The 27,478-nt window shown below is 57.7% G+C and overlaps 3 non-coding genes and 6 pseudogenes across 3 annotated transcripts; all 9 read right to left on the reverse strand.

Annotated features, from left to right (window-relative positions):
- Positions 1-1,602: 1,602 nt before the first annotated feature.
- On the reverse strand, positions 1,603-1,793 carry LOC140192226 (U2 spliceosomal RNA). The gene has a single exon (XR_011884162.1). It is a non-coding gene; the product is annotated as a U2 spliceosomal RNA (small nuclear RNA).
- Positions 1,794-4,852: 3,059 nt separating this feature from the next.
- Positions 4,853-5,032, reverse strand: LOC140192193 (U2 spliceosomal RNA; annotated as a pseudogene).
- Positions 5,033-6,091: 1,059 nt separating this feature from the next.
- LOC140192206 (U2 spliceosomal RNA) lies at positions 6,092-6,204 on the reverse strand (annotated as a pseudogene).
- A 3,057-nt stretch (positions 6,205-9,261) lies between these two features.
- On the reverse strand, positions 9,262-9,441 carry LOC140192195 (U2 spliceosomal RNA; annotated as a pseudogene).
- A 1,059-nt stretch (positions 9,442-10,500) lies between these two features.
- LOC140192207 (U2 spliceosomal RNA) lies at positions 10,501-10,613 on the reverse strand (annotated as a pseudogene).
- Positions 10,614-13,658: 3,045 nt separating this feature from the next.
- On the reverse strand, positions 13,659-13,854 carry LOC140192191 (U2 spliceosomal RNA). Its single transcript, XR_011884142.1, has one exon. It is a non-coding gene; the product is annotated as a U2 spliceosomal RNA (small nuclear RNA).
- A 5,061-nt stretch (positions 13,855-18,915) lies between these two features.
- On the reverse strand, positions 18,916-19,047 carry LOC140192202 (U2 spliceosomal RNA; annotated as a pseudogene).
- Positions 19,048-22,114: 3,067 nt separating this feature from the next.
- On the reverse strand, positions 22,115-22,305 carry LOC140192227 (U2 spliceosomal RNA). The gene has a single exon (XR_011884163.1). It is a non-coding gene; the product is annotated as a U2 spliceosomal RNA (small nuclear RNA).
- A 3,059-nt stretch (positions 22,306-25,364) lies between these two features.
- LOC140192196 (U2 spliceosomal RNA) lies at positions 25,365-25,572 on the reverse strand (annotated as a pseudogene).
- Between the last annotated feature and the right edge of the window lie 1,906 nt (positions 25,573-27,478).

Raw genomic sequence — 27,478 nt, forward strand, 5'->3', positions numbered from 1 at the left:
TCTCTCTCTCTCACACACACACACACACACAGAGTCACAGACACACGTGCACACGGAGTGCTGAGGGATCTGCCAAGCTGTACAGAGGGCAGTAAAGGGAGAAGGGCCGAGGCCCTTCATTATGCCTCTGTGCTGACGCCTGAGCAGACTGACTGGTTTTGCAGCGGGGTGGGTGCACGGATGTAGAAACAGGAGGGAGGGCACGGCAGGAGGGAAATGTGTCGCGGGCTGACGGCGGCCCTGTGCCCCACTGCTCTGCAGGTGCGTTTTTGGCCGGCATGGCTCAGTGGTGGAGTGGGTGGGCGCGTGTGCGCGCCGTGGAAGGAAAGGGGTACTGATTATGCCTTGGTTGTGAAACAGGAAACGGATCGGCGAAATGCCTGCCGGAGGGAGGCACAGTGCCGTGCGTGAAGCAGGGGCACGTGGACGGATGTGGCAATTGTGGAGACGTGCGCCAAAGCTGGACGCCGAGTAGGTAGGTGTAAGCATGAGACGTTTGAGTGATCTTGGGGTTTGGGACGTGATTCTGAGCGAGGCTAGAGATGCACTGCACTGCCGATGTATATTGGGGAGGTCTGAGTGGGTGGAGTGGGGGGTTGTGCCTCTGCCTTACCTTGAACGGTGGGCGGGGCTTTGGGCCTGGGGCAGGCAGACGCATCAGAGGAGGCCAGGAGGCCAGGCCAGGCCAGGGCAGGGCAGGTAGGCAGAGTTTTGCTGATGCTATGGCTAGGTGGTGATGCTTGTAGCTGGTCTGTCTGTCTGGGCAGGAGAGCAGCAGTCTTGGCAGTCTGGTGCAGGCGGGGAGGATGCAGGGTGCAGGAGCACCGGGCCCTGTTGTGCCGGCGGCGGCGGCGCCCCGTTGCTCTGTAGCCGGGCTCCATCGGATGCCTCCCTCCCTTCCTTCCTTCCTCCCTCCCGTCCGCGTGCCCTGGCTGCTGGCACACTTGAACGAGCCTGCCTGTCCGACAGGCTGGCTGGCTGCTGGTGAAATTGCAGCAGAGCCAGTGACTCGATATCGTTCGTTCCTTCCTTCCTTCCTTCGTTCCTTCCTTCCTTCCTTCCTTCGCCCGCCCGTCCATCCGTCCGTCCGTCCGTCGCGTCCTCCGTTGGCTTCAAGGAGCAGCTGAGAAGCCTGAGCCTGAGAAGTGGAGCGAGTGTGGCGGGACAGAAAAGGTCTTTCGGCCTGCTCCACTTCACTCTGCTTCTGTGCTTGGTGCAGGCAGCAGCCGAGTGAGCAGGCATCAGAATGAGTGCGCCGGTTGAGCAGTTTGCTTCAGGAATGAATGCCAAGGGGCATCTCTCATGAAGTTGCTGCCTTGCCTGCAGCACCTGATCTGGTTGCAGCCCGGATGTGCACTTGATCTTAGCCAAACGGCCCAGATATGATGCCCGTGCTGTTGTTGAGTTGTCTGCACATTGCGTGAGTGAGTGAGTGAGTGAGCTGTATCGACAGACAGACACAGACACAGGAGAGGTGTAGAGCAAGCAGCTCTCCTCTCTCTCCATGTGCGTGCATGCTTGTCTGTGCTGCTGTGCCGCCGCCGCCGCCTGATGGAGCTTTCGTCGTTTTTCTTTTCTTTGCTACTTTGAAATTCCCCAGAAGGGGAGTGCACCGTTCCCAGAGGCACTGCAATACCGGGTCGATGCGTGGAGTGGACGGAGCAAGCCCCTATTCCATCTCCCTGTTCCAAAAATCAATTTAATATATGGTCCCCAGATAAGGGACGTATCAGATATTAAACTGATAAGAACAGATACTACACTTGATCTTAGCCAAAAGGCCGAGAAGCGATGCAGGCGGCCTCTTGAGTCGGCTACATCCTGCCTAGCCTCTGGTGTTTAGATTGAAGCAGGAGGCCTGGCAAAGACCTTGCTGCCCTGGCCCGCTGGCAGCTCTCCCCTAGGTTGTCTGGGATCGGTGGGTGTGCTGGACAGCTGTTGCCTACCTGGTCCGTCCTGAGTGCAACTTGTCAGAGGCTATGTAAAGCTGCCAGTGATCCACCAATCATCTGGGAGTGGGGCCGTACCTACGGGCGCCTACGTCACTGGCACACTGCCTACGTCAAGGCTGCCGGCTTCCTCGGCTGGCTCCCAGGTCGGTCTCAGAGGCTGGCTCAACTTGCACTGCTCTCCTGGTCGTGGGAGGCTGGTCACGCTGTCCTGTCTGCACAAAAGTCTGCAGGGGGAGTGGGAGCAGGCCGCTCGGCCCTTCAAGGGCGTCCCTGCACTCGGCAAAGAGAGCGCGCCTCTCGGCTTTGCGTGCCCCAGCTGGCTGGCGCATCCAGCTGAACGGTCTCCTTCGGAGGCTCTGCCCTCTCCGGGAGGGAGCGAGCGGATGGGACTGCACCGGGCGACAAAGGCAGAGGCCACGTGCGCCGCTCAAGACCGGTTACGAGGTTTGTGGACGTGGCCAAAGTCCGCGGGCAGAAAAGCCTCCTGGCAAGCTTGGGAATAGGAAGATGTCAGCTACAGGTGTGCCTGAGGAGAAACAATGGGTGTGCTCTCCAAGCCGAAGGCTGAAGTGCAGCCATTCACACCTCTGTGCCTTTATTTTGATGTGTGTGGAATTACAATTGTTGAGTGGCTTGAGTTTGTTTCATCTCACAGAAGCTGTAGACTTTGCGTCTGCACAGGCTATCATTGGACACAGTGGTGTCTTCTCCCCTGCTCCCCCACCACCTTTTTTTACCAGGGTGGATGGGGGTGGGTGGGTGTGTGTGTGTGTCTGTCTGTCTCTCTGTGTCTGTCTCTGTCTCTCTCACCCACCGACACAAACACACATGGAATGCTGAGGGATCTGGCAGGGTCGGTCTGTCTCTCTCTCTCACTCACTCAATCTCACACACACACAGAGTCACAGACACACGTGCACACGGGGGTGTGTGGGGGTGGGTGTGTGTGTGTGTTTGTGTGTGTGTGTGTGTCTGTCTCTCTGTGTCTGTCTCTGTCTCTGTCTCTCTCACCCACCGACACAAACACACATGGAATGCTGAGGGATCTGGCAGGGTCTGTCTCTCTCTCTCACTCAATCTCACACACACACAGAGTCACAGACACACGTGCACACGGGGGTGTGTGGAGGTGGGTGGGTGTGTGTGTGTGTGTGTCTGTCTGTCTCTCTGTCTCTGTCTCTGTCTCTCTCACCCACCGACACAAACACACATGGAATGCTGAGGGATCTGGCAGGGTCTGTCTCTCTCTCTCTCACTCACTCACTCACTCACTCACTCACTCACTCACTCACTCAATCTCTCTCTCTCACACACACACACACACACACAGAGTCACAGACACACGTGCACACGGAGTGCTGAGGGATCTGCCAAGCTGTACAGAGGGCAGTAAAGGGAGAAGGGCCGAGGCCCTTCATTATGCCTCTGTGCTGACGCCTGAGCAGACTGACTGGTTTTGCAGCGGGGTGGGTGCACGGATGTAGAAACAGGAGGGAGGGCACGGCAGGAGGGAAATGTGTCGCGGGCTGACGGCGGCCCTGTGCCCCACTGCTCTGCAGGTGCGTTTTTGGCCGGCATGGCTCAGTGGTGGAGTGGGTGGGCGCGTGTGCGCGCCGTGGAAGGAAAGGGGTACTGATTATGCCTTGGTTGTGAAACAGGAAACGGATCGGCGAAATGCCTGCCGGAGGGAGGCACAGTGCCGTGCGTGAAGCAGGGGCACGTGGACGGATGTGGCAATTGTGGAGACGTGCGCCAAAGCTGGACGCCGAGTAGGTAGGTGTAAGCATGAGACGTTTGAGTGATCTTGGGGTTTGGGACGTGATTCTGAGCGAGGCTAGAGATGCACTGCACTGCCGATGTATATTGGGGAGGTCTGAGTGGGTGGAGTGGGGGGTTGTGCCTCTGCCTTACCTTGAACGGTGGGCGGGGCTTTGGGCCTGGGGCAGGCAGACGCATCAGAGGAGGCCAGGAGGCCAGGCCAGGCCAGGGCAGGGCAGGTAGGCAGAGTTTTGCTGATGCTATGGCTAGGTGGTGATGCTTGTAGCTGGTCTGTCTGTCTGGGCAGGAGAGCAGCAGTCTTGGCAGTCTGGTGCAGGCGGGGAGGATGCAGGGTGCAGGAGCACCGGGCCCTGTTGTGCCGGCGGCGGCGGCGCCCCGTTGCTCTGTAGCCGGGCTCCATCGGATGCCTCCCTCCCTTCCTTCCTTCCTCCCTCCCGTCCGCGTGCCCTGGCTGCTGGCACACTTGAACGAGCCTGCCTGTCCGACAGGCTGGCTGGCTGCTGGTGAAATTGCAGCAGAGCCAGTGACTCGATATCGTTCGTTCCTTCCTTCCTTCCTTCGTTCCTTCCTTCCTTCCTTCCTTCGCCCGCCCGTCCATCCGTCCGTCCGTCCGTCGCGTCCTCCGTTGGCTGCAAGGAGCAGCTGAGAAGCCTGAGCCTGAGAAGTGGAGCGAGTGTGGCGGGACAGAAAAGGTCTTTCGGCCTGCTCCACTTCACTCTGCTTCTGTGCTTGGTGCAGGCAGCAGCCGAGTGAGCAGGCATCAGAATGAGTGCGCCGGTTGAGCAGTTTGCTTCAGGAATGAATGCCAAGGGGCATCTCTCATGAAGTTGCTGCCTTGCCTGCAGCACCTGATCTGGTTGCAGCCCGGATGTGCACTTGATCTTAGCCAAACGGCCCAGATATGATGCCCGTGCTGTTGTTGAGTTGTCTGCACATTGCGTGAGTGAGTGAGTGAGTGAGCTGTATCGACAGACAGACACAGACACAGGAGAGGTGTAGAGCAAGCAGCTCTCCTCTCTCTCCATGTGCGTGCATGCTTGTCTGTGCTGCTGTGCCGCCGCCGCCGCCTGATGGAGCTTTCGTCGTTTTTCTTTTCTTTGCTACTTTGAAATTCCCCAGAAGGGGAGTGCACCGTTCCCAGAGGCACTGCAATACCGGGTCGATGCGTGGAGTGGACGGAGCAAGCCCCTATTCCATCTCCCTGTTCCAAAAATCAATTTAATATATGGTCCCCAGATAAGGGACGTATCAGATATTAAACTGATAAGAACAGATTTTTTTTTTTTTTTATTTCAAAATATACTTTATTCAAAAATAAATATATACAATAAACCATTCAATAACTTTTCATCCTTTACATACGTTTCCATTATACTCAGTAAAATACCCGTGTTTATAGCCACCCACGTGGCACTCCAGTAGTTCAGCTTAGCATCTCATTGTTGAGGGGTATACTCCTCGCCCACCGACCCCTCCCACTCCCACGGGTGGAGAAACCTATACTGTGGTCCTTCCCCACCGGGCCCTTGCGGTGGCTGCACCAAGTTTCAGTGCGTCCCTCAGCACGTACTCCTGCAGCCGAGAGTGTGCCAGTCGGCAGCATTCTCCCACGGACATCTCCATGTGCTGGTAGATGATCAAGTTTCGGGCTGACCAAAGAGCGTCTTTCACCGAGTTGATGATCTGCCAGCAGCACCGGATGTTGGTCTCCGTGTGCGTCCCCGGGAACAGCCCGTAGATCAGAGAGTCCTCTGTCACGCAGCTGCTGGGGATGAAACGTGACACTAGCCCGTCCATCCTCCTCCACACCCTCTTTGCGAACTGGCAGTGTGCAAAGAGGTGGGTCACAGACTCCTCCTCACTGCAGTCCTCCCGTGGGCAGTGGGGTGCGGAGACGACGTTCCGGGCGTACAGGAGGGCTCTGACTGGGAGGGCCCCTCTCACCGCCAGCCAGGCGAGGTCTTGGTGCCTGTTGGTGAGATCTGGCGATGAGGCATTTTGCCAGATGAACTGGACAGTCTGCTCAGGGAACCACCCCACTGTGTCCATCACGTCCTTCTCCTGCAGTGCCTGCAGGACACTTCGTGCCGACCACTGCCTGATGGCCTTGTGGTCAAAGGCGTTCTCCTGGAAGAACTTTGGGCTGTCTTCAGATTCGTCTGGGGATCCAAGATGGAGCGGGTGAGACGGACCGCCATGCACAAGTCCCTGGACAACGGGGGCAAGAACGTCCCCAATGTCGCCCTCACCCTGATGGCCAGCTTCGTATGTGGCTGCATCAGGTTGTGTGTAGAGCCCAGGTATGTGGGCACCAAGTACCACTATGTGCCCAGGTTCTACTTGTCGCCCTGGCTGCGAAGGATGGGTCTGGCCCCACTCCCGCGCAACGCCCCAGTCAGCTGGTCGTTGCCGGCATACCTACTGATAAGAACAGATACTACACTTGATCTTAGCCAAAAGGCCGAGAAGCGATGCAGGCGGCCTCTTGAGTCGGCTACATCCTGCCTAGCCTCTGGTGTTTAGATTGAAGCAGGAGGCCTGGCAAAGACCTTGCTGCCCTGGCCCGCTGGCAGCTCTCCCCTAGGTTGTCTGGGATCGGTGGGTGTGCTGGACAGCTGTTGCCTACCTGGTCCGTCCTGAGTGCAACTTGTCAGAGGCTATGTAAAGCTGCCAGTGATCCACCAATCATCTGGGAGTGGGGCCGTACCTACGGGCGCCTACGTCACTGGCACACTGCCTACGTCAAGGCTGCCGGCTTCCTCGGCTGGCTCCCAGGTCGGTCTCAGAGGCTGGCTCAACTTGCACTGCTCTCCTGGTCGTGGGAGGCTGGTCACGCTGTCCTGTCTGCACAAAAGTCTGCAGGGGGAGTGGGAGCAGGCCGCTCGGCCCTTCAAGGGCGTCCCTGCACTCGGCAAAGAGAGCGCGCCTCTCGGCTTTGCGTGCCCCAGCTGGCTGGCGCATCCAGCTGAACGGTCTCCTTCGGAGGCTCTGCCCTCTCCGGGAGGGAGCGAGCGGATGGGACTGCACCGGGCGACAAAGGCAGAGGCCACGTGCGCCGCTCAAGACCGGTTACGAGGTTTGTGGACGTGGCCAAAGTCCGCGGGCAGAAAAGCCTCCTGGCAAGCTTGGGAATAGGAAGATGTCAGCTACAGGTGTGCCTGAGGAGAAACAATGGGTGTGCTCTCCAAGCCGAAGGCTGAAGTGCAGCCATTCACACCTCTGTGCCTTTATTTTGATGTGTGTGGAATTACAATTGTTGAGTGGCTTGAGTTTGTTTCATCTCACAGAAGCTGTAGACTTTGCGTCTGCACAGGCTATCATTGGACACAGTGGTGTCTTCTCCCCTGCTCCCCCACCACCTTTTTTTACCAGGGTGGATGGGGGTGGGTGGGTGTGTGTGTGTGTCTGTCTGTCTCTCTGTGTCTGTCTCTGTCTCTCTCACCCACCGACACAAACACACATGGAATGCTGAGGGATCTGGCAGGGTCGGTCTGTCTCTCTCTCTCACTCACTCAATCTCACACACACACAGAGTCACAGACACACGTGCACACGGGGGTGTGTGGGGGTGGGTGTGTGTGTGTGTTTGTGTGTGTGTGTGTGTCTGTCTCTCTGTGTCTGTCTCTGTCTCTGTCTCTCTCACCCACCGACACAAACACACATGGAATGCTGAGGGATCTGGCAGGGTCTGTCTCTCTCTCTCACTCAATCTCACACACACACAGAGTCACAGACACACGTGCACACGGGGGTGTGTGGAGGTGGGTGGGTGTGTGTGTGTGTGTCTGTCTGTCTCTCTGTCTCTGTCTCTGTCTCTCTCACCCACCGACACAAACACACATGGAATGCTGAGGGATCTGGCAGGGTCTGTCTCTCTCTCTCTCACTCACTCACTCACTCACTCACTCACTCACTCACTCACTCAATCTCTCTCTCTCACACACACACACACACACACAGAGTCACAGACACACGTGCACACGGAGTGCTGAGGGATCTGCCAAGCTGTACAGAGGGCAGTAAAGGGAGAAGGGCCGAGGCCCTTCATTATGCCTCTGTGCTGACGCCTGAGCAGACTGACTGGTTTTGCAGCGGGGTGGGTGCACGGATGTAGAAACAGGAGGGAGGGCACGGCAGGAGGGAAATGTGTCGCGGGCTGACGGCGGCCCTGTGCCCCACTGCTCTGCAGGTGCGTTTTTGGCCGGCATGGCTCAGTGGTGGAGTGGGTGGGCGCGTGTGCGCGCCGTGGAAGGAAAGGGGTACTGATTATGCCTTGGTTGTGAAACAGGAAACGGATCGGCGAAATGCCTGCCGGAGGGAGGCACAGTGCCGTGCGTGAAGCAGGGGCACGTGGACGGATGTGGCAATTGTGGAGACGTGCGCCAAAGCTGGACGCCGAGTAGGTAGGTGTAAGCATGAGACGTTTGAGTGATCTTGGGGTTTGGGACGTGATTCTGAGCGAGGCTAGAGATGCACTGCACTGCCGATGTATATTGGGGAGGTCTGAGTGGGTGGAGTGGGGGGTTGTGCCTCTGCCTTACCTTGAACGGTGGGCGGGGCTTTGGGCCTGGGGCAGGCAGACGCATCAGAGGAGGCCAGGAGGCCAGGCCAGGCCAGGGCAGGGCAGGTAGGCAGAGTTTTGCTGATGCTATGGCTAGGTGGTGATGCTTGTAGCTGGTCTGTCTGTCTGGGCAGGAGAGCAGCAGTCTTGGCAGTCTGGTGCAGGCGGGGAGGATGCAGGGTGCAGGAGCACCGGGCCCTGTTGTGCCGGCGGCGGCGGCGCCCCGTTGCTCTGTAGCCGGGCTCCATCGGATGCCTCCCTCCCTTCCTTCCTTCCTCCCTCCCGTCCGCGTGCCCTGGCTGCTGGCACACTTGAACGAGCCTGCCTGTCCGACAGGCTGGCTGGCTGCTGGTGAAATTGCAGCAGAGCCAGTGACTCGATATCGTTCGTTCCTTCCTTCCTTCCTTCGTTCCTTCCTTCCTTCCTTCCTTCGCCCGCCCGTCCATCCGTCCGTCCGTCCGTCGCGTCCTCCGTTGGCTGCAAGGAGCAGCTGAGAAGCCTGAGCCTGAGAAGTGGAGCGAGTGTGGCGGGACAGAAAAGGTCTTTCGGCCTGCTCCACTTCACTCTGCTTCTGTGCTTGGTGCAGGCAGCAGCCGAGTGAGCAGGCATCAGAATGAGTGCGCCGGTTGAGCAGTTTGCTTCAGGAATGAATGCCAAGGGGCATCTCTCATGAAGTTGCTGCCTTGCCTGCAGCACCTGATCTGGTTGCAGCCCGGATGTGCACTTGATCTTAGCCAAACGGCCCAGATATGATGCCCGTGCTGTTGTTGAGTTGTCTGCACATTGCGTGAGTGAGTGAGTGAGTGAGCTGTATCGACAGACAGACACAGACACAGGAGAGGTGTAGAGCAAGCAGCTCTCCTCTCTCTCCATGTGCGTGCATGCTTGTCTGTGCTGCTGTGCCGCCGCCGCCGCCTGATGGAGCTTTCGTCGTTTTTCTTTTCTTTGCTACTTTGAAATTCCCCAGAAGGGGAGTGCACCGTTCCCAGAGGCACTGCAATACCGGGTCGATGCGTGGAGTGGACGGAGCAAGCCCCTATTCCATCTCCCTGTTCCAAAAATCAATTTAATATATGGTCCCCAGATAAGGGACGTATCAGATATTAAACTGATAAGAACAGATTTTTTTTTTTTTTTATTTCAAAATATACTTTATTCAAAAATAAATATATACAATAAACCATTCAATAACTTTTCATCCTTTACATACGTTTCCATTATACTCAGTAAAATACCCGTGTTTATAGCCACCCACGTGGCACTCCAGTAGTTCAGCTTAGCATCTCATTGTTGAGGGGTATACTCCTCGCCCACCGACCCCTCCCACTCCCACGGGTGGAGAAACCTATACTGTGGTCCTTCCCCACCGGGCCCTTGCGGTGGCTGCACCAAGTTTCAGTGCGTCCCTCAGCACGTACTCCTGCAGCCGAGAGTGTGCCAGTCGGCAGCATTCTCCCACGGACATCTCCATGTGCTGGTAGATGATCAAGTTTCGGGCTGACCAAAGAGCGTCTTTCACCGAGTTGATGATCTGCCAGCAGCACCGGATGTTGGTCTCCGTGTGCGTCCCCGGGAACAGCCCGTAGATCAGAGAGTCCTCTGTCACGCAGCTGCTGGGGATGAAACGTGACACTAGCCCGTCCATCCTCCTCCACACCCTCTTTGCGAACTGGCAGTGTGCAAAGAGGTGGGTCACAGACTCCTCCTCACTGCAGTCCTCCCGTGGGCAGTGGGGTGCGGAGACGACGTTCCGGGCGTACAGGAGGGCTCTGACTGGGAGGGCCCCTCTCACCGCCAGCCAGGCGAGGTCTTGGTGCCTGTTGGTGAGATCTGGCGATGAGGCATTTTGCCAGATGAACTGGACAGTCTGCTCAGGGAACCACCCCACTGTGTCCATCACGTCCTTCTCCTGCAGTGCCTGCAGGACACTTCGTGCCGACCACTGCCTGATGGCCTTGTGGTCAAAGGCGTTCTCCTGGAAGAACTTTGGGCTGTCTTCAGATTCGTCTGGGGATCCAAGATGGAGCGGGTGAGACGGACCGCCATGCACAAGTCCCTGGACAACGGGGGCAAGAACGTCCCCAATGTCGCCCTCACCCTGATGGCCAGCTTCGTATGTGGCTGCATCAGGTTGTGTGTAGAGCCCAGGTATGTGGGCACCAAGTACCACTATGTGCCCAGGTTCTACTTGTCGCCCTGGCTGCGAAGGATGGGTCTGGCCCCACTCCCGCGCAACGCCCCAGTCAGCTGGTCGTTGCCGGCATACCTACTGATAAGAACAGATACTACACTTGATCTTAGCCAAAAGGCCGAGAAGCGATGCAGGCGGCCTCTTGAGTCGGCTACATCCTGCCTAGCCTCTGGTGTTTAGATTGAAGCAGGAGGCCTGGCAAAGACCTTGCTGCCCTGGCCCGCTGGCAGCTCTCCCCTAGGTTGTCTGGGATCGGTGGGTGTGCTGGACAGCTGTTGCCTACCTGGTCCGTCCTGAGTGCAACTTGTCAGAGGCTATGTAAAGCTGCCAGTGATCCACCAATCATCTGGGAGTGGGGCCGTACCTACGGGCGCCTACGTCACTGGCACACTGCCTACGTCAAGGCTGCCGGCTTCCTCGGCTGGCTCCCAGGTCGGTCTCAGAGGCTGGCTCAACTTGCACTGCTCTCCTGGTCGTGGGAGGCTGGTCACGCTGTCCTGTCTGCACAAAAGTCTGCAGGGGGAGTGGGAGCAGGCCGCTCGGCCCTTCAAGGGCGTCCCTGCACTCGGCAAAGAGAGCGCGCCTCTCGGCTTTGCGTGCCCCAGCTGGCTGGCGCATCCAGCTGAACGGTCTCCTTCGGAGGCTCTGCCCTCTCCGGGAGGGAGCGAGCGGATGGGACTGCACCGGGCGACAAAGGCAGAGGCCACGTGCGCCGCTCAAGACCGGTTACGAGGTTTGTGGACGTGGCCAAAGTCCGCGGGCAGAAAAGCCTCCTGGCAAGCTTGGGAATAGGAAGATGTCAGCTACAGGTGTGCCTGAGGAGAAACAATGGGTGTGCTCTCCAAGCCGAAGGCTGAAGTGCAGCCATTCACACCTCTGTGCCTTTATTTTGATGTGTGTGGAATTACAATTGTTGAGTGGCTTGAGTTTGTTTCATCTCACAGAAGCTGTAGACTTTGCGTCTGCACAGGCTATCATTGGACACAGTGGTGTCTTCTCCCCTGCTCCCCCACCACCTTTTTTTACCAGGGTGGATGGGGGTGGGTGGGTGTGTGTGTGTGTCTGTCTGTCTCTCTGTGTCTGTCTCTGTCTCTCTCACCCACCGACACAAACACACATGGAATGCTGAGGGATCTGGCAGGGTCGGTCTGTCTCTCTCTCTCACTCACTCAATCTCACACACACACAGAGTCACAGACACACGTGCACACGGGGGTGTGTGGGGGTGGGTGTGTGTGTGTGTTTGTGTGTGTGTGTGTGTCTGTCTCTCTGTGTCTGTCTCTGTCTCTGTCTCTCTCACCCACCGACACAAACACACATGGAATGCTGAGGGATCTGGCAGGGTCTGTCTCTCTCTCTCACTCAATCTCACACACACACAGAGTCACAGACACACGTGCACACGGGGGTGTGTGGAGGTGGGTGGGTGTGTGTGTGTGTGTCTGTCTGTCTCTCTGTCTCTGTCTCTGTCTCTCTCACCCACCGACACAAACACACATGGAATGCTGAGGGATCTGGCAGGGTCTGTCTCTCTCTCTCTCACTCACTCACTCACTCACTCACTCACTCACTCACTCACTCAATCTCTCTCTCTCACACACACACACACACACACAGAGTCACAGACACACGTGCACACGGAGTGCTGAGGGATCTGCCAAGCTGTACAGAGGGCAGTAAAGGGAGAAGGGCCGAGGCCCTTCATTATGCCTCTGTGCTGACGCCTGAGCAGACTGACTGGTTTTGCAGCGGGGTGGGTGCACGGATGTAGAAACAGGAGGGAGGGCACGGCAGGAGGGAAATGTGTCGCGGGCTGACGGCGGCCCTGTGCCCCACTGCTCTGCAGGTGCGTTTTTGGCCGGCATGGCTCAGTGGTGGAGTGGGTGGGCGCGTGTGCGCGCCGTGGAAGGAAAGGGGTACTGATTATGCCTTGGTTGTGAAACAGGAAACGGATCGGCGAAATGCCTGCCGGAGGGAGGCACAGTGCCGTGCGTGAAGCAGGGGCACGTGGACGGATGTGGCAATTGTGGAGACGTGCGCCAAAGCTGGACGCCGAGTAGGTAGGTGTAAGCATGAGACGTTTGAGTGATCTTGGGGTTTGGGACGTGATTCTGAGCGAGGCTAGAGATGCACTGCACTGCCGATGTATATTGGGGAGGTCTGAGTGGGTGGAGTGGGGGGTTGTGCCTCTGCCTTACCTTGAACGGTGGGCGGGGCTTTGGGCCTGGGGCAGGCAGACGCATCAGAGGAGGCCAGGAGGCCAGGCCAGGCCAGGGCAGGGCAGGTAGGCAGAGTTTTGCTGATGCTATGGCTAGGTGGTGATGCTTGTAGCTGGTCTGTCTGTCTGGGCAGGAGAGCAGCAGTCTTGGCAGTCTGGTGCAGGCGGGGAGGATGCAGGGTGCAGGAGCACCGGGCCCTGTTGTGCCGGCGGCGGCGGCGCCCCGTTGCTCTGTAGCCGGGCTCCATCGGATGCCTCCCTCCCTTCCTTCCTTCCTCCCTCCCGTCCGCGTGCCCTGGCTGCTGGCACACTTGAACGAGCCTGCCTGTCCGACAGGCTGGCTGGCTGCTGGTGAAATTGCAGCAGAGCCAGTGACTCGATATCGTTCGTTCCTTCCTTCCTTCCTTCCTTCCTTCCTTCGCCCGCCCGTCCATCCGTCCGTCCGTCCGTCGCGTCCTCCGTTGGCTTCAAGGAGCAGCTGAGAAGCCTGAGCCTGAGAAGTGGAGCGAGTGTGGCGGGACAGAAAAGGTCTTTCGGCCTGCTCCACTTCACTCTGCTTCTGTGCTTGGTGCAGGCAGCAGCCGAGTGAGCAGGCATCAGAATGAGTGCGCCGGTTGAGCAGTTTGCTTCAGGAATGAATGCCAAGGGGCATCTCTCATGAAGTTGCTGCCTTGCCTGCAGCACCTGATCTGGTTGCAGCCCGGATGTGCACTTGATCTTAGCCAAACGGCCCAGATATGATGCCCGTGCTGTTGTTGAGTTGTCTGCACATTGCGTGAGTGAGTGAGTGAGTGAGCTGTATCGACAGACAGACACAGACACAGGAGAGGTGTAGAGCAAGCAGCTCTCCTCTCTCTCCATGTGCGTGCATGCTTGTCTGTGCTGCTGTGCCGCCGCCGCCGCCTGATGGAGCTTTCGTCGTTTTTCTTTTCTTTGCTACTTTGAAATTCCCCAGAAGGGGAGTGCACCGTTCCCAGAGGCACTGCAATACCGGGTCGATGCGTGGAGTGGACGGAGCAAGCCCCTATTCCATCTCCCTGTTCCAAAAATCAATTTAATATATGGTCCCCAGATAAGGGACGTATCAGATATTAAACTGATAAGAACAGATTTTTTTTTTTTATTTCAAAATATACTTTATTCAAAAATAAATATATACAATAAACCATTCAATAACTTTTCATCCTTTACATACGTTTCCATTATACTCAGTAAAATACCCGTGTTTATAGCCACCCACGTGGCACTCCAGTAGTTCAGCTTAGCATCTCATTGTTGAGGGGTATACTCCTCGCCCACCGACCCCTCCCCCTCCCACGGGTGGAGAAACCTATACTGTGGTCCTTCCCCACCGGGCCCTTGCGGTGGCTGCACCAAGTTTCAGTGCGTCCCTCAGCACGTACTCCTGCAGCCGAGAGTGTGCCAGTCGGCAGCATTCTCCCACGGACATCTCCATGTGCTGGTAGATGATCAAGTTTCGGGCTGACCAAAGAGCGTCTTTCACCGAGTTGATGATCTGCCAGCAGCACCGGATGTTGGTCTCCGTGTGCGTCCCCGGGAACAGCCCGTAGATCAGAGAGTCCTCTGTCACGCAGCTGCTGGGGATGAAACGTGACACTAGCCCGTCCATCCTCCTCCACACCCTCTTTGCGAACTGGCAGTGTGCAAAGAGGTGGGTCACAGACTCCTCCTCACTGCAGTCCTCCCGTGGGCAGTGGGGTGCGGAGACGACGTTCCGGGCGTACAGGAGGGCTCTGACTGGGAGGGCCCCTCTCACTGCCAGCCAGGCGAGGTCTTGGTGCCTGTTGGTGAGATCTGGCGATGAGGCATTTTGCCAGATGAACTGGACAGTCTGCTCAGGGAACCACCCCACTGTGTCCATCACGTCCTTCTCCTGCAGTGCCTGCAGGACACTTCGTGCCGACCACTGCCTGATGGCCTTGTGGTCAAAGGCGTTCTCCTGGAAGAACTTTGCTACGTGGGATAGGTATGCCGGCAACGACCAGCTGACTGGGGCGTTGCGCGGGAGTGGGGCCAGACCCATCCTTCGCAGCCAGGGCGACAGGTAGAACCTGGGCACATAGTGGTACTTGGTGCCCACATACCTGGGCTCTACACACAACCTGATGCAGCCACATACGAAGCTGGCCATCAGGGTGAGGGCGACATTGGGGACGTTCTTGCCCCCGTTGTCCAGGGACTTGTGCATGGCGGTCCGTCTCACCCGCTCCATCTTGGATCCCCAGACGAATCTGAAGACAGCCCGGGTGATTTCCGAGCTGTAGGAGCGGGGGACGGGCCAGACCTGCGCCAAGTACAGCAGCCCTGAGAGCACCTCACACCTGATGACCAGGTTCTTGCCCGTTATCGACAGGGAGCGCCCTCCCCACAGTCCCAGTTTCTGTTTCACCTTGGCAGTCCGCTCCTGCCAGTTCTTGTTGCACGCCTCCGCCCCTCCGAACCAGATCCCCAACACCTTCACGTGGTCAGACCTGATGGTGAAGGGGACGCTGGATCGGTCGGGCCAGTTGCCAAAGAGCATGGCTTCGCTCTTCGTGCGGTTGACCCTGGCCCCCGACGCTAGCTCGAACTGTTCGCAGGTGCCAATCAACCTGCGAACTGACCTCGGATCAGAGCAGAAGACGGTGACGTCGTCCATGTACAGGGAGGTTTTCACTTGGGTCCCTCCACTGCCTGGCAGCGTCACCCCTCTTATGCCCTCATCCCTCCTGATGGCTTCCACAAAGGGTTCTATGCAGCAGACAAACAAGACAGGGGAGAGGGGGCAGCCCTGCCTGACTCCAGACCTGATGGGGAAGCTGTCTGTTTCCCACCCGTTGACCTGGACTGCACTACGGATGTCTGTGTAGAGCAGTCTGATCCAATTCCGGATTCCCTCCCCAAATCCCATTTTGGAGAGCACGTCCGCCATGTACGTGTGCGATATCCTGTCGAAGGCTTTCTCCTGGTCCAAGCTGACCAGGCAGGCGTCCACCCCCCTGTCCTGCCCGTAGGCGATGGTGTCCCTCAGCAGCGCGAGGCTGTCTGAGATCTTCCTGCCCGGTACAGCACAGGTTTGGTCCGGGTGGATCACCTGTCCCAGAGCAGACTTGACCCTGTTGGCGATAGCCTTGGACAGGATCTTGTAGTCCACATTCAGGAGAGAGATGGGTCTCCAATTCCTAATGTCCTCCCTTTCCCCCTTCTGCTTGTAGATGAGGGTGATGATGCCCTTCCTCATGGACTCAGACATACTGCCGGCCAGAAGCATAGCGTTGTACACTTCCAGCAGGTCTGGGCCCATCCAGTTCCACAGAGCCGAGTACAACTCGGCCGGTAAGCCGTCGCTTCCGGGAGTCTTACCCGACCCGAAGGAACGGATGGAGCCTGTCAGCTCGTCCAGGGTCAGTGGCTGATCCAGACTCTCCCGCTTGCCGTCGTCTAAGACCTGCGTGATAGACGACAGGAAGTTGCGGGAGGCTGTGGATTCTGTGGCCTTTTCCTCGTACAGACCGGCATAGAAGGACTTGCAGATCCTCAGTATGTCGGTCTGCGAGGACGCGACTGAGCCGTCCTCTTCCTTAAGGTTGTGGATCACAGAGCTCCCCCTGTGCACCTTTTGGAAGAAGAAGCGTGAGCACGTCTCGTCCTGCTCCACGGTTTGGACCCTTGATCGGAAGATGATCTTGGAGGATTCAGCGGCGAGGTGCTGGGCTTGCCGGCCCTTCACCTCTCGCAGTTCCTCCCTGACATCCACCCCCTTCGACTGCAGAAGGAGAAGTTGCTGCAACTCTGTCTGGAGTTTACGCAGTTCCCTCTGCTCCTGCCTTGCCTTCTGAATACCCTTGCGGATGAAGAACCTCTTAATGTTCTCCTTGGTGGCTTCCCACCAGTGAACCGGGGAATCAAAGAAGGCTTTCAAGGTTCTCCAACCTGTGTACTCCCTCTCTAGTTCCTCGATGTTCTCTGGGGTCAGCAGCTTTACGTTCAGCTTCCACGTCCCCCTGCCTGCCTTCTGGTCCTCCCGTAGGTGACAGGTGGCTCTCAGAAGGCAGTGGTCAGAGAAGAACACCGGCGTGACGTCAGTGGACCTGACCGTGAGGGACTCAGACAGGAAGAGGAAGTCGATCCGGGAGCGGGCTGAGCCGTCCGATCGTGTCCAGGTGGCTTGCGGCTGTGCTCCACCTGTGGGGGTGCCAAAGGCGTCGCGCAGCTTGGCTGTCTTCACCATTTCCCTCAGGAGTCTAGAGGTACTGTCTAGCCTGCCGTCGGCACTGCCGGGTCCTCCAGCCGCATCAATGGTGCAATTGAAGTCTCCGGCCAGAACGACCGGCTGGGTCGTCACCAGCAGCTGTGGGAGCTGCTCGAAGACGGCCAGCCGCTCGCTCCGCACGGGGGAGGCGTACATGTTGATCAGCCGGAGCGGAGTGCCCCGGTATTTGACGTCTGCTACCAGGAGGCGCCCCGCAACCACCTCTTTCACTTGGGTGATTGAGAAGTTGCCTCCCCGCAGCAGAATCCCCAGGCCAGAAGCGCGACAATCGTTGCCCCCCGACCACACCGACAAACCTTTTTTCCACCACCGTGACCACCTCCGGTAGTTACGGAGATGTGGTAGTCCACACTCCTGGAGGAAGGTCACATCGGCCTTTACAGTGTCCAGGTACTGGAGCGTGCTGACGCATCGCCCAGTACTCTTCAAACTTCGCACATTCAAGCACGCCAATTTAAGGTCTGCCATCGTTAAGTCTTTTATTTTGGCTGCTCTCCGTCCTCACTCTTGCCATCCTGAGCCTTCATCCCCACCGCCTTTGTGAAGTTTTCCACCTCCTGTGGGCTCAGGTACTGCTGGTAGTACTCCTCCGTGTGTGGCCGTTCTGGTTCTGGGTCTGGGCCCGGGGGGTTGCTGACTTCCTGGGCTGCTTCCCCTTCCGGCTGCTGGGTACCAGCCGTGGCTCTGCTCCCGGGTTCCCGGAGCTCTGTGCGTCTGCTGCTCTCCGCCTCCTGTACTTGGGGGGTGGCCAGCAGACTTTCTCCCCTCTCTCTCCTCCTCTCCACCTGTTCTGCCAGCCGCTTCTTCCGCCGGGGCTGCTGGCCTCCCCCAACTCCTTCCTCCTCTGAAGAGGACAGGGTACCAGGGGCTGCGTGGTTCCCTGCCCTTTTCTGGCGTTGCTCCGCCTTCTGTCGCTTGGCCGCCGCCTTTTGGGTCTTTTTTCGTTTCACGACCTTCCATTCGGTTTCCGCCTCAGCTCTCCCCTCCTCCATGGACTCCTGCTCGTCGTTTGCCTGGTCCTGGAGGGTCTGCAGTGGGGTGGCAGGTCTTGGGGTGCTTGCACCTTCCTCCCTGGTCTCGTCATCCGTCCTGTCGGGTGCCTCATCTGCAGCGCTGGCGGGTACGTCCGCATCAGCCTGGGCCCTTTCAGGGCCAGCACCTCCCCTGGTCGCCTGTGCGTAGGTGCCCCCACGCTTCGGGCAGGCTCTGTACAGGTGGCCGGCCTGTCCGCAGAGGTTGCAGGCCTTGGCCTGCGTGCAGTCTTTGGTCAGGTGGCCTTCCATTTTACAGTTCTTGCACATCACCACCCTGCACTGGGCTGCGATGTGCCCTTCCTTGCCGCAGTTTCGGCACACCCTGGGTTGTCCCGCGTACACCATGTACCCTCGGTTCCCTCCGATGGCGAAGACGGAGGGGGGGTGGATGATGCCGCCGTTGGAATCCAACCTCAGCTTCACCTTCACCTGCCGTTTGCTGGTCCAGATTCCCAGCCCGTCCTTCACGTCTGCTGGTGTTCCTACGCTCTCCACATACCGAGCGAGGAACGTAAGGACATCTACCACTGGCACGTGCGGGTTGAACATGTGCACCGTGATTGTCCTTTCCTGTTGCGTAGCCGTTGCAAAGAGGGGCTGTGCTTTCAGCAGCGACAGCGGCGCCTCTGTCCCCTTCAGCTGAAGCTGCTGGTACAGCTTCTGCCACCCTGCAGCCTGCCGGAAAGTGACATCGAAGAAGCCTGCGAAGTCCTGGACGCAGTAGATGTCATCGGGCGTAAATCCGCAGCAATCCAGCAAGACCTTCCGGATGAAGGTCTCTCGGGTGAAGCCGGTGCCCCCGTTCCGGTCTCGCACTGTCAGCCTGACAGTGTTCTTGATACCCTGGCCTCGAGCTGATGTACTGCTCGCTGCTGCCATCTTCTAACTCACTGCTGTCGTCGCTGGTATGGGGTGTTAGATTGGAGGCCAATCAGCATTAGGATCCACCCCTGCGTCAGCGCGAACTCTCCTCCTCCGCCTTCTGGTCTGATAAGAACAGATACTACACTTGATCTTAGCCAAAAGGCCGAGAAGCGATGCAGGCGGCCTCTTGAGTCGGCTACATCCTGCCTAGCCTCTGGTGTTTAGATTGAAGCAGGAGGCCTGGCAAAGACCTTGCTGCCCTGGCCCGCTGGCAGCTCTCCCCTAGGTTGTCTGGGATCGGTGGGTGTGCTGGACAGCTGTTGCCTACCTGGTCCGTCCTGAGTGCAACTTGTCAGAGGCTATGTAAAGCTGCCAGTGATCCACCAATCATCTGGGAGTGGGGCCGTACCTACGGGCGCCTACGTCACTGGCACACTGCCTACGTCAAGGCTGCCGGCTTCCTCGGCTGGCTCCCAGGTCGGTCTCAGAGGCTGGCTCAACTTGCACTGCTCTCCTGGTCGTGGGAGGCTGGTCACGCTGTCCTGTCTGCACAAAAGTCTGCAGGGGGAGTGGGAGCAGGCCGCTCGGCCCTTCAAGGGCGTCCCTGCACTCGGCAAAGAGAGCGCGCCTCTCGGCTTTGCGTGCCCCAGCTGGCTGGCGCATCCAGCTGAGCGGTCTCCTTCGGAGGCTCTGCCCTCTCCGGGAGGGAGCGAGCGGATGGGACTGCACCGGGCGACAAAGGCAGAGGCCACGTGCGCCGCTCAAGACCGGTTACGAGGTTTGTGGACGTGGCCAAAGTCCGCGGGCAGAAAAGCCTCCTGGCAAGCTTGGGAATAGGAAGATGTCAGCTACAGGTGTGCCTGAGGAGAAACAATGGGTGTGCTCTCCAAGCCGAAGGCTGAAGTGCAGCCATTCACACCTCTGTGCCTTTATTTTGATGTGTGTGGAATTACAATTGTTGAGTGGCTTGAGTTTGTTTCATCTCACAGAAGCTGTAGACTTTGCGTCTGCACAGGCTATCATTGGACACAGTGGTGTCTTCTCCCCTGCTCCCCCACCACCTTTTTTTACCAGGGTGGATGGGGGTGGGTGGGTGTGTGTGTGTGTCTGTCTGTCTCTCTGTGTCTGTCTCTGTCTCTCTCACCCACCGACACAAACACACATGGAATGCTGAGGGATCTGGCAGGGTCGGTCTGTCTCTCTCTCTCACTCACTCAATCTCACACACACACAGAGTCACAGACACACGTGCACACGGGGGTGTGTGGGGGTGGGTGTGTGTGTGTGTTTGTGTGTGTGTGTGTGTCTGTCTCTCTGTGTCTGTCTCTGTCTCTGTCTCTCTCACCCACCGACACAAACACACATGGAATGCTGAGGGATCTGGCAGGGTCTGTCTCTCTCTCTCACTCAATCTCACACACACACAGAGTCACAGACACACGTGCACACGGGGGTGTGTGGAGGTGGGTGGGTGTGTGTGTGTGTGTGTGTGTGTGTCTGTCTGTCTCTCTGTCTCTGTCTCTGTCTCTCTCACCCACCGACACAAACACACATGGAATGCTGAGGGATCTGGCAGGGTCTGTCTCTCTCTCTCTCACTCACTCACTCACTCACTCACTCACTCACTCACTCACTCAATCTCTCTCTCTCACACACACACACACACACACAGAGTCACAGACACACGTGCACACGGAGTGCTGAGGGATCTGCCAAGCTGTACAGAGGGCAGTAAAGGGAGAAGGGCCGAGGCCCTTCATTATGCCTCTGTGCTGACGCCTGAGCAGACTGACTGGTTTTGCAGCGGGGTGGGTGCACGGATGTAGAAACAGGAGGGAGGGCACGGCAGGAGGGAAATGTGTCGCGGGCTGACGGCGGCCCTGTGCCCCACTGCTCTGCAGGTGCGTTTTTGGCCGGCATGGCTCAGTGGTGGAGTGGGTGGGCGCGTGTGCGCGCCGTGGAAGGAAAGGGGTACTGATTATGCCTTGGTTGTGAAACAGGAAACGGATCGGCGAAATGCCTGCCGGAGGGAGGCACAGTGCCGTGCGTGAAGCAGGGGCACGTGGACGGATGTGGCAATTGTGGAGACGTGCGCCAAAGCTGGACGCCGAGTAGGTAGGTGTAAGCATGAGACGTTTGAGTGATCTTGGGGTTTGGGACGTGATTCTGAGCGAGGCTAGAGATGCACTGCACTGCCGATGTATATTGGGGAGGTCTGAGTGGGTGGAGTGGGGGGTTGTGCCTCTGCCTTACCTTGAACGGTGGGCGGGGCTTTGGGCCTGGGGCAGGCAGACGCATCAGAGGAGGCCAGGAGGCCAGGCCAGGCCAGGGCAGGGCAGGTAGGCAGAGTTTTGCTGATGCTATGGCTAGGTGGTGATGCTTGTAGCTGGTCTGTCTGTCTGGGCAGGAGAGCAGCAGTCTTGGCAGTCTGGTGCAGGCGGGGAGGATGCAGGGTGCAGGAGCACCGGGCCCTGTTGTGCCGGCGGCGGCGGCGCCCCGTTGCTCTGTAGCCGGGCTCCATCGGATGCCTCCCTCCCTTCCTTCCTTCCTCCCTCCCGTCCGCGTGCCCTGGCTGCTGGCACACTTGAACGAGCCTGCCTGTCCGACAGGCTGGCTGGCTGCTGGTGAAATTGCAGCAGAGCCAGTGACTCGATATCGTTCGTTCCTTCCTTCCTTCCTTCCTTCCTTCCTTCCTTCCTTCCTTCGCCCGCCCGTCCATCCGTCCGTCCGTCCGTCGCGTCCTCCGTTGGCTTCAAGGAGCAGCTGAGAAGCCTGAGCCTGAGAAGTGGAGCGAGTGTGGCGGGACAGAAAAGGTCTTTCGGCCTGCTCCACTTCACTCTGCTTCTGTGCTTGGTGCAGGCAGCAGCCGAGTGAGCAGGCATCAGAATGAGTGCGCCGGTTGAGCAGTTTGCTTCAGGAATGAATGCCAAGGGGCATCTCTCATGAAGTTGCTGCCTTGCCTGCAGCACCTGATCTGGTTGCAGCCCGGATGTGCACTTGATCTTAGCCAAACGGCCCAGATATGATGCCCGTGCTGTTGTTGAGTTGTCTGCACATTGCGTGAGTGAGTGAGTGAGTGAGCTGTATCGACAGACAGACACAGACACAGGAGAGGTGTAGAGCAAGCAGCTCTCCTCTCTCTCCATGTGCGTGCATGCTTGTCTGTGCTGCTGTGCCGCCGCCGCCGCCTGATGGAGCTTTCGTCGTTTTTCTTTTCTTTGCTACTTTGAAATTCCCCAGAAGGGGAGTGCACCGTTCCCAGAGGCACTGCAATACCGGGTCGATGCGTGGAGTGGACGGAGCAAGCCCCTATTCCATCTCCCTGTTCCAAAAATCAATTTAATATATGGTCCCCAGATAAGGGACGTATCAGATATTAAACTGATAAGAACAGATACTACACTTGATCTTAGCCAAAAGGCCGAGAAGCGATGCAGGCGGCCTCTTGAGTCGGCTACATCCTGCCTAGCCTCTGGTGTTTAGATTGAAGCAGGAGGCCTGGCAAAGACCTTGCTGCCCTGGCCCGCTGGCAGCTCTCCCCTAGGTTGTCTGGGATCGGTGGGTGTGCTGGACAGCTGTTGCCTACCTGGTCCGTCCTGAGTGCAACTTGTCAGAGGCTATGTAAAGCTGCCAGTGATCCACCAATCATCTGGGAGTGGGGCCGTACCTACGGGCGCCTACGTCACTGGCACACTGCCTACGTCAAGGCTGCCGGCTTCCTCGGCTGGCTCCCAGGTCGGTCTCAGAGGCTGGCTCAACTTGCACTGCTCTCCTGGTCGTGGGAGGCTGGTCACGCTGTCCTGTCTGCACAAAAGTCTGCAGGGGGAGTGGGAGCAGGCCGCTCGGCCCTTCAAGGGCGTCCCTGCACTCGGCAAAGAGAGCGCGCCTCTCGGCTTTGCGTGCCCCAGCTGGCTGGCGCATCCAGCTGAACGGTCTCCTTCGGAGGCTCTGCCCTCTCCGGGAGGGAGCGAGCGGATGGGACTGCACCGGGCGACAAAGGCAGAGGCCACGTGCGCCGCTCAAGACCGGTTACGAGGTTTGTGGACGTGGCCAAAGTCCGCGGGCAGAAAAGCCTCCTGGCAAGCTTGGGAATAGGAAGATGTCAGCTACAGGTGTGCCTGAGGAGAAACAATGGGTGTGCTCTCCAAGCCGAAGGCTGAAGTGCAGCCATTCACACCTCTGTGCCTTTATTTTGATGTGTGTGGAATTACAATTGTTGAGTGGCTTGAGTTTGTTTCATCTCACAGAAGCTGTAGACTTTGCGTCTGCACAGGCTATCATTGGACACAGTGGTGTCTTCTCCCCTGCTCCCCCACCACCTTTTTTTACCAGGGTGGATGGGGGTGGGTGGGTGTGTGTGTGTGTCTGTCTGTCTCTCTGTGTCTGTCTCTGTCTCTCTCACCCACCGACACAAACACACATGGAATGCTGAGGGATCTGGCAGGGTCGGTCTGTCTCTCTCTCTCACTCACTCAATCTCACACACACACAGAGTCACAGACACACGTGCACACGGGGGTGTGTGGGGGTGGGTGTGTGTGTGTGTTTGTGTGTGTGTGTGTGTCTGTCTCTCTGTGTCTGTCTCTGTCTCTGTCTCTCTCACCCACCGACACAAACACACATGGAATGCTGAGGGATCTGGCAGGGTCTGTCTCTCTCTCTCACTCAATCTCACACACACACAGAGTCACAGACACACGTGCACACGGGGGTGTGTGGAGGTGGGTGGGTGTGTGTGTGTGTGTGTGTGTGTGTCTGTCTGTCTCTCTGTCTCTGTCTCTGTCTCTCTCACCCACCGACACAAACACACATGGAATGCTGAGGGATCTGGCAGGGTCTGTCTCTCTCTCTCTCACTCACTCACTCACTCACTCACTCACTCACTCAATCTCTCTCTCTCACACACACACACACACACACAGAGTCACAGACACACGTGCACACGGAGTGCTGAGGGATCTGCCAAGCTGTACAGAGGGCAGTAAAGGGAGAAGGGCCGAGGCCCTTCATTATGCCTCTGTGCTGACGCCTGAGCAGACTGACTGGTTTTGCAGCGGGGTGGGTGCACGGATGTAGAAACAGGAGGGAGGGCACGGCAGGAGGGAAATGTGTCGCGGGCTGACGGCGGCCCTGTGCCCCACTGCTCTGCAGGTGCGTTTTTGGCCGGCATGGCTCAGTGGTGGAGTGGGTGGGCGCGTGTGCGCGCCGTGGAAGGAAAGGGGTACTGATTATGCCTTGGTTGTGAAACAGGAAACGGATCGGCGAAATGCCTGCCGGAGGGAGGCACAGTGCCGTGCGTGAAGCAGGGGCACGTGGACGGATGTGGCAATTGTGGAGACGTGCGCCAAAGCTGGACGCCGAGTAGGTAGGTGTAAGCATGAGACGTTTGAGTGATCTTGGGGTTTGGGACGTGATTCTGAGCGAGGCTAGAGATGCACTGCACTGCCGATGTATATTGGGGAGGTCTGAGTGGGTGGAGTGGGGGGTTGTGCCTCTGCCTTACCTTGAACGGTGGGCGGGGCTTTGGGCCTGGGGCAGGCAGACGCATCAGAGGAGGCCAGGAGGCCAGGCCAGGCCAGGGCAGGGCAGGTAGGCAGAGTTTTGCTGATGCTATGGCTAGGTGGTGATGCTTGTAGCTGGTCTGTCTGTCTGGGCAGGAGAGCAGCAGTCTTGGCAGTCTGGTGCAGGCGGGGAGGATGCAGGGTGCAGGAGCACCGGGCCCTGTTGTGCCGGCGGCGGCGGCGCCCCGTTGCTCTGTAGCCGGGCTCCATCGGATGCCTCCCTCCCTTCCTTCCTTCCTCCCTCCCGTCCGCGTGCCCTGGCTGCTGGCACACTTGAACGAGCCTGCCTGTCCGACAGGCTGGCTGGCTGCTGGTGAAATTGCAGCAGAGCCAGTGACTCGATATCGTTCGTTCCTTCCTTCCTTCCTTCCTTCCTTCCTTCCTTCCTTCCTTCGCCCGCCCGTCCATCCGTCCGTCCGTCCGTCGCGTCCTCCGTTGGCTTCAAGGAGCAGCTGAGAAGCCTGAGCCTGAGAAGTGGAGCGAGTGTGGCGGGACAGAAAAGGTCTTTCGGCCTGCTCCACTTCACTCTGCTTCTGTGCTTGGTGCAGGCAGCAGCCGAGTGAGCAGGCATCAGAATGAGTGCGCCGGTTGAGCAGTTTGCTTCAGGAATGAATGCCAAGGGGCATCTCTCATGAAGTTGCTGCCTTGCCTGCAGCACCTGATCTGGTTGCAGCCCGGATGTGCACTTGATCTTAGCCAAACGGCCCAGATATGATGCCCGTGCTGTTGTTGAGTTGTCTGCACATTGCGTGAGTGAGTGAGTGAGTGAGCTGTATCGACAGACAGACACAGACACAGGAGAGGTGTAGAGCAAGCAGCTCTCCTCTCTCTCCATGTGCGTGCATGCTTGTCTGTGCTGCTGTGCCGCCGCCGCCGCCTGATGGAGCTTTCGTCGTTTTTCTTTTCTTTGCTACTTTGAAATTCCCCAGAAGGGGAGTGCACCGTTCCCAGAGGCACTGCAATACCGGGTCGATGCGTGGAGTGGACGGAGCAAGCCCCTATTCCATCTCCCTGTTCCAAAAATCAATTTAATATATGGTCCCCAGATAAGGGACGTATCAGATATTAAACTGATAAGAACAGATTTTTTTTTTTTTTTTTGTTTTATTTCAAAATATACTTTATTCAAAAATAAATATATACAATAAACCATTCAATAACTTTTCATCCTTTACATACGTTTCCATTATACTCAGTAAAACTTGATCTTAGCCAAAAGGCCGAGAAGCGATGCAGGCGGCCTCTTGAGTCGGCTACATCCTGCCTAGCCTCTGGTGTTTAGATTGAAGCAGGAGGCCTGGCAAAGACCTTGCTGCCCTGGCCCGCTGGCAGCTCTCCCCTAGGTTGTCTGGGATCGGTGGGTGTGCTGGACAGCTGTTGCCTACCTGGTCCGTCCTGAGTGCAACTTGTCAGAGGCTATGTAAAGCTGCCAGTGATCCACCAATCATCTGGGAGTGGGGCCGTACCTACGGGCGCCTACGTCACTGGCACACTGCCTACGTCAAGGCTGCCGGCTTCCTCGGCTGGCTCCCAGGTCGGTCTCAGAGGCTGGCTCAACTTGCACTGCTCTCCTGGTCGTGGGAGGCTGGTCACGCTGTCCTGTCTGCACAAAAGTCTGCAGGGGGAGTGGGAGCAGGCCGCTCGGCCCTTCAAGGGCGTCCCTGCACTCGGCAAAGAGAGCGCGCCTCTCGGCTTTGCGTGCCCCAGCTGGCTGGCGCATCCAGCTGAACGGTCTCCTTCGGAGGCTCTGCCCTCTCCGGGAGGGAGCGAGCGGATGGGACTGCACCGGGCGACAAAGGCAGAGGCCACGTGCGCCGCTCAAGACCGGTTACGAGGTTTGTGGACGTGGCCAAAGTCCGCGGGCAGAAAAGCCTCCTGGCAAGCTTGGGAATAGGAAGATGTCAGCTACAGGTGTGCCTGAGGAGAAACAATGGGTGTGCTCTCCAAGCCGAAGGCTGAAGTGCAGCCATTCACACCTCTGTGCCTTTATTTTGATGTGTGTGGAATTACAATTGTTGAGTGGCTTGAGTTTGTTTCATCTCACAGAAGCTGTAGACTTTGCGTCTGCACAGGCTATCATTGGACACAGTGGTGTCTTCTCCCCTGCTCCCCCACCACCTTTTTTTACCAGGGTGGATGGGGGTGGGTGGGTGTGTGTGTGTGTCTGTCTGTCTCTCTGTGTCTGTCTCTGTCTCTCTCACCCACCGACACAAACACACATGGAATGCTGAGGGATCTGGCAGGGTCGGTCTGTCTCTCTCTCTCACTCACTCAATCTCACACACACACAGAGTCACAGACACACGTGCACACGGGGGTGTGTGGGGGTGGGTGTGTGTGTGTGTTTGTGTGTGTGTGTGTGTCTGTCTCTCTGTGTCTGTCTCTGTCTCTGTCTCTCTCACCCACCGACACAAACACACATGGAATGCTGAGGGATCTGGCAGGGTCTGTCTCTCTCTCTCACTCAATCTCACACACACACAGAGTCACAGACACACGTGCACACGGGGGTGTGTGGAGGTGGGTGGGTGTGTGTGTGTGTGTGTGTGTGTGTCTGTCTGTCTCTCTGTCTCTGTCTCTGTCTCTCTCACCCACCGACACAAACACACATGGAATGCTGAGGGATCTGGCAGGGTCTGTCTCTCTCTCTCTCACTCACTCACTCACTCACTCACTCACTCACTCACTCACTCAATCTCTCTCTCTCACACACACACACACACACACAGAGTCACAGACACACGTGCACACGGAGTGCTGAGGGATCTGCCAAGCTGTACAGAGGGCAGTAAAGGGAGAAGGGCCGAGGCCCTTCATTATGCCTCTGTGCTGACGCCTGAGCAGACTGACTGGTTTTGCAGCGGGGTGGGTGCACGGATGTAGAAACAGGAGGGAGGGCACGGCAGGAGGGAAATGTGTCGCGGGCTGACGGCGGCCCTGTGCCCCACTGCTCTGCAGGTGCGTTTTTGGCCGGCATGGCTCAGTGGTGGAGTGGGTGGGCGCGTGTGCGCGCCGTGGAAGGAAAGGGGTACTGATTATGCCTTG

The sequence above is a fragment of the Mobula birostris genome (assembly GCF_030028105.1).
Source record: "Mobula birostris isolate sMobBir1 chromosome 11 unlocalized genomic scaffold, sMobBir1.hap1 SUPER_11_unloc_2, whole genome shotgun sequence".
Classification (NCBI taxonomy): Eukaryota; Metazoa; Chordata; class Chondrichthyes; order Myliobatiformes; family Myliobatidae; genus Mobula; species Mobula birostris.